Here is a 13749-nt window from a genome sequence, read left to right as displayed (position 1 = left end):
AAGAAGTCTTACATTGCGCGCTCGTACACGATGTGTATCTAACCACTCCGTAGGCAATTATCATTCATTTGCTCGTTGTACAACCACCTTTACGTGATGTTGCTTTATGGTAGTGCCCACTATTACCACACTATCAGGCACTAGTGGGTACCATGTAGGCCACCGCCGGGAAGGGGGATCTTCTTCATTCAGTGTACGGTGATCTTCTAGGCAGTGCGGTGTGGTCGGTATTGGGAGTTATCCAACTGTACTCGGGTGACTCGTGGAATCACATCTTCGATATCATGCGGCATTTTTGACAGTTGTCTGCCAAATTCTCTCTACCGGCGTTGGGAATTCGGAGGCGTGTGCGTGCTGTGCAACTAGAGAGCGAGAGGAATCAGGCGATGCACTTTTGAAGGTTCCATGTGTCATCATCGGTCTTGCTCTGAAGCAGGAGAGCGACTCGTTGTATCGGCGGCAGATCTCATTCTGAAGGTGTCTGGGGGATAACTGTTATACTCACTGCTGCAATCATACGTTGAGTAGGTGACCCTCGTGAAAGAAATTTTCCTCTGCGCTGGAAATGTGTTAAAAGTGACGGATTTCGTTCGTTGACAGCAGCTGCTGTTGGAATTGTTTGCTCGGTGATCGCCGGCGTAGAGATCATGCTGATAGAGCCGTGATCTCACTAAGAAAAAGTGAATTTTATGTAAGGAGGAAGAATATCGATTTTCTTTGGTGCTGCGACTGTGGTATACATTCAGGCTGCTTCCCGTTCATGCCACTGACTGCTGGTGTGGTGTATGTGTTAGAATGTGTTGGTGAACTGTGTGGAGCATTCGGAGCGAGATTCTGCTTCCAGCTTTGACAGGATAACAATCCAGGTGTCAACTACGACTTGAGCGAAGGACAGGGAATAGGTGTTTCCATTGAGACTATGCAACATCATTTGAAGAATGGTACAAATCGTCTAAATAACAACACAGTACGACACACTACTTTAATTCAATTACGGGGTACGGGCCCATCGAAGGCCCAAAAGTGAAGGTTACGTAATTAGCTTTCGTTGCACATTTTTCGGTTCCCATTCCTTGGAGAAAGCATCGTCCGTTATCCTGTACGGAGTGAAGTAAAAGTGACCGAGACATAACCTAGAAAGAGCACAGTAACAACATAAGCTGATAGCATCGAAAGCGAGCACGTCGAGAGGGGTGGCGGTGGGATGGGGTTAAAAATCGATATCAACACATTGTTCGACGGTGAACGTGGGCTGGTCAATGTTTTAAATATAGCTCAATCGAAGTAACTTTGTTTCACAAAAGGACATTCCCCTTGGTAGGAAGTTTAGGCACTTCACTTTCAACTGTATAAATATCAACTGTCTCTCGCGCCATGAAACAGTTAGCCGGTAACGCGGAGAAAACGAATAAAACACAAAGTGCTTTCTGATACCAGAGTCGCAGCGGTGTCCCCAACTCGATCGGTGTTGTGTAGTTTAAATTTATAAATATACAGGAAAGTTATTTGCGTGCAAAATGAACGAATCCGAGCGACGAAGGCAATCGAACAAACGTAATTGTCCCACCCCTCTCCCTTATGTTTGGCCGTGGCGGGATAGGTGCGGTACACGAGGGACCGATGGGAATGACGTGGAATTGTTGAGGCGAAAACGGGCCACGTACAAACTGGTTCTGATGATGATGGCAAAGTTCAGTGCTCAGTCTGGTAATGAGGAGTGCTGCGCGTTTACGATTGGTCTAATTTTGTGTTGAGCGTGTGTCAATAACACACCTACCTGGGATGCAAATGCATGCATTCTTATGAGTTTTTTTTAACTCGATAGGAAGGAAATTTTTAATAGGACTCTCTTACCAATGTTGTATGTATTTTTACACTAGAATTCAAGATTTTTATGCGAATTCCTATGACTGTATTATCATCGTGATCATTTTAAATTGTAATATTATTTTCACAATTATCAGTTTTTCTTATTGCGGATCAGTGCTGATAAAAATCATTTCTGACACACTCAAATTAGCTAAAAATAAAGGCAACCTTAAAAGATAAACCAACGCTGCGTTTCGAAGTCAATATTTGTTTTTGTTCATTTAAAGATGCGTGTTCATTATTGCCTGTGCTGTTGACATATCAATATTGATAATCATCTTGATGAGGATACAAAATGATTATGTTCATTTTACACGAATATAATAATTTTACATAAATTTGTTGATGTTCACACTCAGGTCGATGGAAGATTATTGCCTTTTTTATGAGTCTGATTTTTTTTTTTGCTTGAGGATCATTTCCGATTTTGACAATTTTGGGTTGGAAACTCAAGCGTTGATGAATGTCAACAAACGCGTATTCGTCGATGGATAATGAGCTCATTTGTTCATTTCACTCGCACGTCGACAGCAAGGATTTTCAAAACAAACGCAATTTATTTACATTGGGTAGAAGTGCTAGTCAGTGCGTGTGAAGGTAAATGAGAAAAAAAGACACTGTTGCGGATTGTAGCGAGACAATCCATAACATACTGTTACAGCAAGCGTTTTCTTAAAGATTTCTAGAATTGCTCTTCTAGAATTATTTTACCAGTTTAATTGAAGGTGTTCAAAGTTAATAATAATTGCATCAATCGAGTCACAGAGTACTGAAAAAAAAACTTATCATACACCTTGAATGCATGTAGATTAAGGTGGGGCAAAAGTTCATACTTTGTTATAGATTTAAAATATCTCAAAACTCGAAAAATATGGAATCAAGCTGATTACCTGTCCGTAAATCATGATTTAAAGCTTAGGACTAAGCAGGCATTTTTCACATTTTTTTTCTTCAAATTTCACGAAATTCAACGAATTTTACGACATTTGCATGGGGTAAATGAACTAGGTGCAAGTTTCCCAAGCAAAGTAGAATAACAACCTGAGAACATTTTGAAAACCAGTCTTGTTATTCCAGATATCATTTTGTTTTCAGTTGTTATCGCATAAAAAATTTAGTTATCGACCTTGACTAATTTTGTTATCATGAAAGAATATTAAATTATGCAAAATTTGATCAAAGCTTCAAATATTATCCACATGACAAGAAAAAAAAAAAAACACTGCCAATCATACGCCAGTTATCAGCGTAAACCTTTAATGCCAAATCGATAAAATTATTTGTTGAAAAAAATTGCATGGGTCACAGAATTTGTTATCAAGATGTTTTCAATGATAACTGAATCAGTTATTTTTGTGAAAGCAAAGGAGTATTATTTTGATAAAATTTGTGTTATGTTGGCTGTTTATTCAACTACAATGATATCATGTTCAGTTATCAAATCTTGATAACCGAGTATCAGAACTTGTTATCAATTTGGTATAATCCTTTGTTCCAGTTATTAGTCACAATTAATTCAAAAGGCCCTATTGGTAGATATCAATAACCTTTCGCGTCAATACTAGCCATTTTACAGTTTTTTTTCCAAGGTTCTAGAGGCATTATGTGGTAATATTTGAAGTCTTATGATGAATAAAGTCCTCAGGGGAAGAGAACTTATAGGTCAATTTTCGAAGCCTTAGCGTAAACTTCATCCTCCTGACTACCTACATCGAAAGCGTGACGAAATAACTTAACCAGTGTTGGAAAAGTTCGCGATATTTCACGAGTCATAGTGAGTTTTCGCGAACTTTTCCAAACTTAACAAAGAGCTTTGAAGGTTTTTCGAAAGATCTTGTCAGTTAACTTCATAGCTCTTATGAATCTGACTTAGTACACAATGAGATTTTTTTTAAAGAAGACATTTAATTTTTTTTATCTCAGAATGACTCTAGATGTGATGCTATATTTTTACATCAAAATATAGCTTTTTTGATGAGAAATTGAATGCCTAGGTCACAGACAAACAGACGTAACTCTTCATTGTGTATCTTCGTTCATGCATTTAACGGTTGATTTGAATATTATCAGTTCCGCGAACTACTCGCCGCAGCGCTGGCATCGGATCACTTTGACGTTTCTATATATTCTATAGAACTTTTATGCAATATTGTTTACGAGTTAGCGAGCAAGCTTGTTTTCCGCGAGAAGCCAGAGAGATGTCGTTACTGAGGTTATATGTTTTGAGATACTATGTTTTCAAGAACAAGTTTTTCAAAGAGTTACGTCTGTTTGTCTGTGTCTAGGTGGTTGCTTACGGTACAAATAATTTCCGGGTAAATTGGGGCAAAATAGGGATGCTATGTGAAATGTCAATAGATTTTTAATGAGAGATAGAAGGATTAGTATTTTCCATTTAATTCCACTACTTTATTTGCTTATCCTTGACAGATACACGTATTTCGTCTACAATGTGCGGACTTCTTCAGTGTCTTGTACTAATACTCGACTCTCTCGACTCGAATCGATTTTTACTAAACCAGTTTTATTTGAAACTAAAAAAAAGGACTTAAAATTCTTCAACCATTTAATGATAAAATAAGGAACTTCAGGGACAAACCGCACTGAAATCCAACTTTTCTGTCTTTTACCAAAATCAAACCTCTTCCATGCGATTCTCTGGGGGTTTTCCGTTTCAAAACTATATGACTAGTTGAGTTTGCATCTGAAAACCTACCCAAATCTATTTTTTCATATATTTTCTTTTTAATGTGTTCACTGAAAAATGCCCATTGTACAGTAGCTTAAGATTCAGGCGTTAATTTGACAGCATGGACAGGTAATGGCGAGTGGACCAGGGGGAAAGGTTGATGAAGGTGCTTATGAGGGGGTGTAGGTGGGATAAGAGGCGCAAAGGGAAAAGGGGACAGTGTAGGAGTACCGTAAAACGAGGTATATTTGATAGTAGAATATAACAGTTAAATTAACTCTGCATTATTTCCCAATTGAAAATACGTAGCTTAGGGTTTTACCTCTGATATCGTATAGAGTTTTTGAATAATATGTTTGACATAATTTACAAATATCTGAATTTTTTTTTCAAATTTCCGATTTATCCATCACAAATTCATTGCTGTCTTTTAATTGCTTGTGATGTTTCTGATTATATACTTATTCAAAGCTTCATATTTCTGAAACTAAATTGATTGAGATTCACGCTTGTTCATCGAGTATTATCAAAGCCACCCCAAAACAAAACAAAAAACTGACCATTTTCTGTTAAACATATCACTACCGATCTACGATCCTCAGTATTTGTTTTGGCAAAATATTGTTTGGAAAACGTTAATTGTTGTATAAAATATTTAGAGTATACTACTCAGAAGAAGGCAGAGTTTTCAGAGAAACAAGGTCTGAGATATCAGCAAGTGGAATTCCTTCGCCATCATCAAAAACATCCATTGTGGGGACTCAAGTAGGGTGTCTATACCTTGAAAAACCTGAAAAAGCGGCAACTCTCTGGGAATTTTATTTTACCTAAAGAAACCTCGAATTATCCGGGAATTTTGATATTCTCGTACCAAGCATGAAGCAGAAATAAGAATAGAATATATTAAAGTACGTCAGTGACTTTCAAATCATTTTAAAATACAACTAACTTTATCTTCCTTCTTATTCACTTTTACTTGTTAAGCATAATAATTTTGGAATGGATTTACCTTCAGTAACAACAGCATTCTGAACTATCTAGATTGATCTAGCTTTGAATTTTAAACTTATGAGCTTGGTTAGCTCAGAGATGAATAACTCATTGAGAATGAAGGCGAAGAAACATGCCCAATCTTTTGGCTCAGGAAGTACCAGACTCTCCGTATCAAGCCAATTTGAGCACCCCATTGAAAACCACAAACCCCTCATGAAACTCTGGGTTTGTTTTTCCGACGTTTTGACTATTTATTTTCGTTCCAGATTCTTGAAAAAACTTCCTGGTCTGAATTTATTAGGTCTAGGGTTTTATTTTTTTGACGTTGGATTTCGGCAACATATTGGAGGTACAAATTCGAAAAACCAAAATCGACCGCGTCTAATTCAGTTCAATCGTGACACTCCACACATTCAAAAAATCTTCTTTCAAATCAAGATCTAGCGTCTTTTCAAATAGCAAATTTGTTTATTATCCAGGTTGGAACCAGTTCCAACCCGTGTGAACCCGAGTTTATTGTCAGTGCGAACCTCAACCCGAGCCAGGTTACAAAAACAAACGTTCACACTGACGTTTTCTAGACAACAAGCAGACCTAATCTTGATACCCGAGCCAGGTTGGAACTGAATCAACAACAAATTTGCTAAAAGACACATCAACCCTTTCAGAGAGTTTATTTTTTGATCAAATGACGTCCTCTCAAGACGCATCAACCCCCTCAGAAGATGTTTTTGATCATCTGATATCCTCTCAGAGACAAATCAGACTTCTCTGAAATTGTTTTTGATCATCTAGCGTCCTCTCAGAGACGAATCAGCCTTCTCAGAGGTTGTTTTTGATCATCTAGCGTCCTTGCAGAGATGCATCAACCCTCTCAGAGGCTGTTTTTGATAATCTGACGTCCTCTCAGAGATGCATCAACCCTCTCAGAGGTTGTTTTTGGTCAACTAACGTCCTAGCTGAGACGCATCATCACGTTCAGATGTTTTTGATAATCTGACGTCCTCTCAGAGGCGCATCAACGCTCTCAGAGGTTGTTTTTGATCATCTGACGTCAACTCAGAGACGAATCAGCTTTCTCAGAAGCTGTTTTTGATCATCTGACGTCCTCTGAGAGACGAATCAACCCGATCAGAGGTTGTTTTTGATCATCTGACGTCCTCTCAGAGGCGCATCAACCTATTCATAGGTTATTTTTGATCATCTGACGTCCTCTCAGAGACGAATCAATCCTCTCAGAGGTTGTTTTTGATCATCCGACGTCCTCTCAGAGATGCATTAACCCTCTCACAGGTTGTTTTTGATCAACTGGCGTCCTCGCTGAGACGCATCATCACGCTCAAAGGTTGTTTTTGATCATCTTACGTCCTCACAGAGGCGCATCAACCCTCTCAGAGGTTGCGTCCCCGCAGAAACGAATCAGCCTTCTCAGAGGTTGTTTTCGATCATCTAGCGTCCTCGCAGAGACGCATCAACCCATTCAGAGGTTGTTTTTGATCATCTGACGTCCTCTCAGAGGCGCATCAACCCTCTCAGAGGCTGTTTTTATTCATCTGACGTCCTCTCAGAGTTGTTTATGATTATCGGATGCCCTCTCAGAGACAAATCAGCCCTTTCAGAGGTTATTTTTGATTCTCTAGCGTTCTCGCAGAGGCGCATCAACCCATTCAGAGGTTGTTTTTGATCATCTGACGTCCTCTCAGAGGCGCATCAACTTTCTCAGAGGTTGTTTTTGTTCATCTGACGTCTTCTCAGAGATGCATCAACCCTCTCAGAGGTTGTTTGTGATCATCGGACGTCCTCTCAGAGGTGCATTAACCCTCTCAGAGGTTGTTTTTGACCATCTGCCGTCCTCTCAGAAACAAATCACCCCTTTCAGAGGTTATTTTTGATTATCTAGCGTCCTCGCAGAGACAAATCAGTCCTCTCAGAGGTTGTTTTTGATCATCTGACGTCCTCTCAGAGGCGCATCAACTTTCTCAGAGGTTGTTTGTGATCATCGGACGTCCTCTCAGAAGCGCATCAACCTTCTCAGAGGTTGTTTTTGATCATCTGACGTCCTCTCAGAGACAAATCAGCCCTTTCAGAGGTTATTTTTGATCATCTGGCGTCCTCTCAGAAACAAATCACCCCTCTCAGAGGTTATTTTTGAATATCTAGCGTCCTCGCAGAGACAAATCAGTCCTCTCAGAGGTTGTTTTTGATCATCTGACGTCCTCTCAGAGGCGCATCAACTTTCTCAGAGGTTGTTTTTGTTCATCTGACGTCGTCTCAGAGATGCATCAACCCTCTCAGAGGTTGTTTTTGATCATCTGACGTCCTCTCAGAGACAAATCACCCCTCTCGGAGGTTGTTTTTGATTATCTAGCGTCCTCGCAGAGACAAATCAGTCCTCTCAGAGGCGCATCAACCTTCTCAGAGGTTGTTTTTGATAATCTGACGTCCTCTCAGAGACAAATCAGTTCTTTCAGAGGTTATTTTTGATCCTCTAGCGTTCTCGCAGAGGCGCATCAACCCATTCAGAGGTTGTTTTTGATCATCAGACGTCCTCTCAGAGGCACATAAACCTTCTCAGAGACTGCAAACTCATCAAAATGATTTCCTTCTATTCCTCTTATCCATACTCGATAGATAATGCATCTTTGATCAATTATATCGCTTGAGTTCAGTCTGCCATTTAACCAACATAAAACTTTTTCAATTCTAAATCACCTTTGAAAAACCAAATCTATTAGATTACTAGACTCTTAACATATAACTTAGAATCATAACTACACAAACATCAACATGTAAACATATCGTTTTTTTTTTTCTATAGCACCGCTAAATATTTAGCTATTAGTCGTATAGGAATGTTCTGCATTATGGATAAAAATCATTAAAAATAACTTGATCTTCAAAACAGCCGATCAAGGAAATCTTTCGCTTGCTGCAACGGTCTAAAATATATATTTCGTTGCATAAGATTCCATTGGTAAGTCTAGCGACGTAGAAAGGCCGATGATTAAAAATTTTCTAAACAAAGTTAAGCCCTACAGCTGCTTCGCGGTTGAGGCAGGGCCAATGATTTGTTTTGCTCCAATATAACGTTATGAAAAGGCTTAGCAAAGGGCGTGCCATTTCGGATGACATGCATAACGGCTTAACAAAAAGGGCCTAACCATTGAAAGATTCACAGAACGGCTTATTAGTTTATGAAATTAAATTGTTTCGGATGTTCATGTATTTTTAAAATCAGAAACTTTTGTTATTGATAATAATATAAATGTCTCAAATACTTCTATTTCCTTATATATAGATTAAATAGTGGTGGAGATCATTACAATTAATTTACATTTTGAACAAAGGCCATTTTCATATGTTAAGCGAGATTTCATCTATTCGCCTAATCCAGGGTTGGTTCCAGGTCATTTTTTAGTGGCTTGGTCACTATTTTCAAATCAGTCACTAAAGAGTAACTTTTTACACCAAAAAGTCACTAAAGTTACTATTTCTTCAAATTAAGTCACTAAAGTCACTTTTTTACGGCCAATGTTGAGAGTAAAGAATTTGCTTTTAAAAATAATTTATCATTGAGATTAATTGAAAATCAGCGTGTAAAATCTGGCTAGAATATTTGTGAATAGACGTAACGTTAACTGTCCATTTGGTTTTGACAGAATCAATAATATTGTAATATTTTTTCTCAACTCCTTGTTAAAGACATTTAACACATTAATTTGAAGTTTCAGAATTTTGAAAGCTATTTACCCAATCCGGAGTCTTGAATTTCTATGTCAGGAGCCTGAGCAAATGTTCAGTGTCTGAATTTCCTGAGTAGATAGTTTCTACATTTCAAGAAAATAACTCTTCATTGGATATCCATGGAATTTGATGAGACTTTCCTTAGGATCATTCCAAGGTGTCTAAAGGATTGGTTTTCCCTTGATTCCCCTGAATACTGTTATTATTCTCTCTGGGATTTCATTGAAATATTTGAACCCAAAGAGCCTTGATTTATCTCTGTATAACAATCTGGGAAATTCTTATAATTCATTCTACAATTCTTAATAATTCTCGCGACGTTGCGATCGTAAGCAATTGTTCTTCGAATATAGAGCAAAGCCTTTACTTAACTTTGGTGCATAGGCCATTTTCACATGTTTCTCGGGAAATGTCTTGAAAATCTATAACGGAATATCTCAAGATTTTTCCTTGAAATTTTGCTAAGCATTCTTAAATCATCCACCTGGAATTCCATTTATATTCTGAGAAGATTAAAATAAAATGTCTTAGATCCTTATTGGAATTTCCATGCATTTTACTGATTTTTTTTTCAACGATCTGAATTTTGAACACTCTTTTGAGTCCGACAGCTTTAGTATCGGACCAAACATCGAACAATCATGTGGCAGGATCGTGAGTTATGTTCTAAGTCAATCAAATTATATTTTTTACAAGTCCGGAATCAAAAAATTTCCCAGGTTAGGATTTAGACAAATTTCTGTATCCAAAATCATGAAAGATTTTTCAACATTCTTTTATATCGAAAATTATTCCAAGCTTTCTTAATTTTTTTTATTGTATTAGAAATCGATTTCTGGTTGTGATCTCAGGGAATGTTCATTAAATTCAGGAAATTATTTCTCAATCCTTATTCTTTACTGCAAAACAAGCTATAATGATAACGGAGACGGTGGTGTAGTGGTAATCGTGATTGCCTCTCACCCCAAAGGGTCTTGATATCACCAATCATGTAGGAAAGTGAAACAATAGTTTTCTCTTTTCAATCCCGGGAAAAATTCTTAAGACTTGATTTTTTTAGATCAAGACAGATCTAAATTTTACAGATCCAAGACATGGGGAAGACTCCGGCGTAGTGGTTAGCATCCATACCTCTCACGCCAAGGTCACGAGTTTAAATCACACCTCGGACAAGTCACGCATGAGATAAGAGCGTTAAAGTGACCATAATAATAATAATAATAATAATTATAATAATAAAAGATCAAAGACATGAACCATTTCTCCAAGGTTCTGGGCGTATTTCAGTTTCAAGGTTTTGTACTTTTGTAAATCCTTCGCAACTATCTTCACATACGGTTTAGTCCAGTTTTGGCCACCTCACCAGGTTTCGTACTTGGAACAAAATTTGAAGTTTGCGGACTTAGCTTTGTCTTAAAATTCAAGATTTAAAAAATATGATATGGATCATTTGAGTTTCGACGAATTCCGGATTTATTAATGCTTTGAATAGTCTAAACCAGAAAGATTAGCGAGGTTTTGTACTCATAAAATTTTAAATAAACCCCAGTCTTAAAACAAAAATCAAGGTTGCGAGTCATTTTAAATTTATCGGATCTTGGACTTGAAAACAGCATAAGGTTTTACCTTGGAATATGAAAAAACAAAAACAAATCAAATCAATATCCCGGGTTGAAAACAATCACGGGCCTTGAAATTTTAATAAGATTCTAGACAAAGTCACTAAAAAGTCTCTTTTTTAAGGCCAAGCCACTAAAGTAACATTTTCTTGTAATAAGTCACTATTTTCCACTTTTTTAGCGTGAATTTATTTCAAGCTTGATTATTCTTTGCGCTGTGACGTTTAATCGTCTTTCTTTATATACAGGATGTCTACTTATTTTTCTGGATAAAATTACCTGAGTTTTCCAAGTAAGTAATGTCTTGAAGTTTCGTATTCCATGTACAAGTTCAAAATATTGAAAAAATTCAAAGTGCCAGAATTAAGTAAAAAAAACAAATGATTTATTTCAAATTCGTAATGAACTTTATGAAAGATTAGAGATCTTCAATGCAGTCCCATTAACTTTACAACAATTTTAGAAACTTTGGTGAAGTTCTGAGGAATGAAAGGAAATGCTGAGAATTTCAGTGAAGCTCTATAAACAAACTGCAGGAACATAAGGGAAGTTAACACGCTGAAAATATGGGAAACTTACTGGAAGCTGTAAGAACCTCAAAGCGATTATTTTAGCATCCGACACTTTGCAGGAACTTTTATGAAGTTCCTAGAATTTCAGGGAACTGTGTCAAGCGAACTTGAGAAATTTAGAGAACTTTAGGGATATTGTGCAAATTTTTAAGAAGTTCTAAGCACCTCAGAAAAGCTAGATAGATTTAAAATCTATAATCGTAAATAAAGATAAATTCAAGATAGTTCCATGATGTGCTGAAAAACAAATCGAGAACCCTTAAGATGTTTCGCAAATTTCAGGGAAGTACAGATACCTTCCGAGAATTAATGAAAACTTCAGAAATATTTCAGAAACTTCAGAGAAGTCTAGAAAATTTCAGGCAAATTTAAAGGTGTTTACGGGAATTCTATTTATTTCCAAACAGAATCGTGATATTCAATAGAACTAAGACAAGTTAGAGAATCAAAGGTCAGTTCAAATAAGTTCAAGGAAATATTAGAAACCTTAAAAAAGTTTCGAGGAACTCAGTGAATTTCCGAAAACTTCAGCAGAATTCTTGGAAAATGATTCTGCCGAAAAACGTGAGAGTATTTTAAGGGTGTTATATCATGAAGATTTCAAGAACCTCAAACAAATGCGAAAATTTAGCTAAGTTGATTTAATTTTGAATTTCCATTAATTAAACAAGAACTTTTAGCAAGCAGCGATATCTTCAAGAAATTCCAGAGAACTAAATTTAGATATTTTTATATAGTTTAATGATATTCAGCGAAGTTCCGAGTACTTCGAGGACGATCAGATAGCTTCAAAATAATCCCATTAGATTAAGCAAATTTGCAGCGACTTACAAGGAGTTCCATGGAATTATAGGGTATTCCAAGAATTCTATGATTGATCCATAAACGTCAGAAGCGTCAGGGAATTATGCATATAGGGGGAATGGATGTAATGTCGGCCTAAATGCCATTAATTTGGGCCATACATAAATTAAGCTAAATCGTCTAAATTTTCAATAGCGACCAAAAAATATCCATTAGTACCGTTCATCTAGATAAAATTGATAAATAGCAGATTTTTAGCGATGGACCCAATCTTAGATCCATAGGCCAACATTAGAGCCAGTTCCCCTATATCAGAAAATTTGCTGGAATATTAAACAAATTTAGAGAACTACAGGTAATGATAGATAAGTTTATGGAAAAGCGTGTGTTAATAATGGTTATTATACTTAAGGAACATCTTCGAGCATTCAAGGCAAATTAATTAATTTCAGTAATGTTGTTGGTTCTTTAAAAAATACTGATAAATTCAGGGCAGTCTAGAGAACTTTAAATAAATTCCGTAATCATAGAACTATATTAATTATTTCGTTCTAATTCCATGAAAATTGAGGGTGCATAAAAGTTTTGTAAATTTAGAAAAAACATCGGGATCTTCACAAAATAAGTGGTCTTCAGAAACCAAAAAAAAAATTAAAAAATTAATTTTAAAAAAATTTCTTACTGAAGATTAATCCACTGTGAATCTGCAAAGTTCAGCGAAGGCGAACAAGCCTCAGGCTGAAAGCCTCCCTAATAAAGAAAACTTAACTTAACTTTAAAGTTCAAAGTGTGAATGAAATTAACGAGAAAAATTCAATGGCTGTATTCTAAAATTCATTATTTTCTTTAAAACATCCCTAGTAAGATTTTTTTTCATTCTTTGAGACTTCCAGGTATTTTAAGGAAACAAAAATTTTCCTAAGGATGTCCGGTTTTCCAGATTTTTTAAATTAGTAGACACCGTGACTAATATCGTGGGGTTGGTTTTTAACTTTCTATTGAATCTTTTGTTTTAAAGGTTCATATCGTACATAAGTGTTTATGAAATAATAATTGAATAACTCTAAAATATCAAACATTTATTTGATGCGCCTTCTCTTAGGTCACTTTTCAGTCACTATTTTTACAACTTTAAGTCACTATTTGGTCACTTTCACAGCCCTGATATCTAATAGCAAATTTTAAAGAATATTACGGATATCACTCCATGTAGCATGGACTCAAATCCATTTAGATAATATTTCAAATTTATTAATCTAGAAAAGTTGAATGAGTTTGTAGATGTTTTATTGGAGTGTCTTTTACTACAGTATGGGACTTTTGCTCGAAAAATGGTGAATTTTTATATGTATTCAATGGATCAAAAGCATGGTTGATTTTGTAGCATATGTCGCTTGTATAAAATAGTTTCGGCGATTTATTTTGTATGCATAATTCCAGAAAATTTTGATTGTAACGA

The 13749-nt window shown here is 36.4% G+C and overlaps 1 protein-coding gene across 1 annotated transcript in view; it reads left to right on the top strand.

Annotated features, from left to right (window-relative positions):
* The first annotated feature begins 513 nt into the window (after positions 1–513).
* LOC135700109 (long-chain-fatty-acid--CoA ligase 6) overlaps positions 514–13749 on the top strand; it is a 132638-nt gene continuing 119402 nt past the window's right edge. The window contains exon 1 of the mRNA XM_065220502.1: positions 514–691. The gene's annotated coding sequence lies outside the window, so the exon portion shown is untranslated. The remainder of the gene's footprint in view (positions 692–13749) is intronic.

The sequence above is a fragment of the Ochlerotatus camptorhynchus genome, unplaced genomic scaffold (genome assembly GCF_037179485.1).
Source record: "Ochlerotatus camptorhynchus isolate MF236.1 unplaced genomic scaffold, CSIRO-AGI_Acam_v1.1 ptg000128l, whole genome shotgun sequence".
Lineage (NCBI taxonomy): Eukaryota > Metazoa > Arthropoda > Insecta > Diptera > Culicidae > Ochlerotatus > Ochlerotatus camptorhynchus.
Note: the sequence above shows the minus strand (reverse complement) of the source record. Positions and strands in the feature narration are given on the sequence as shown.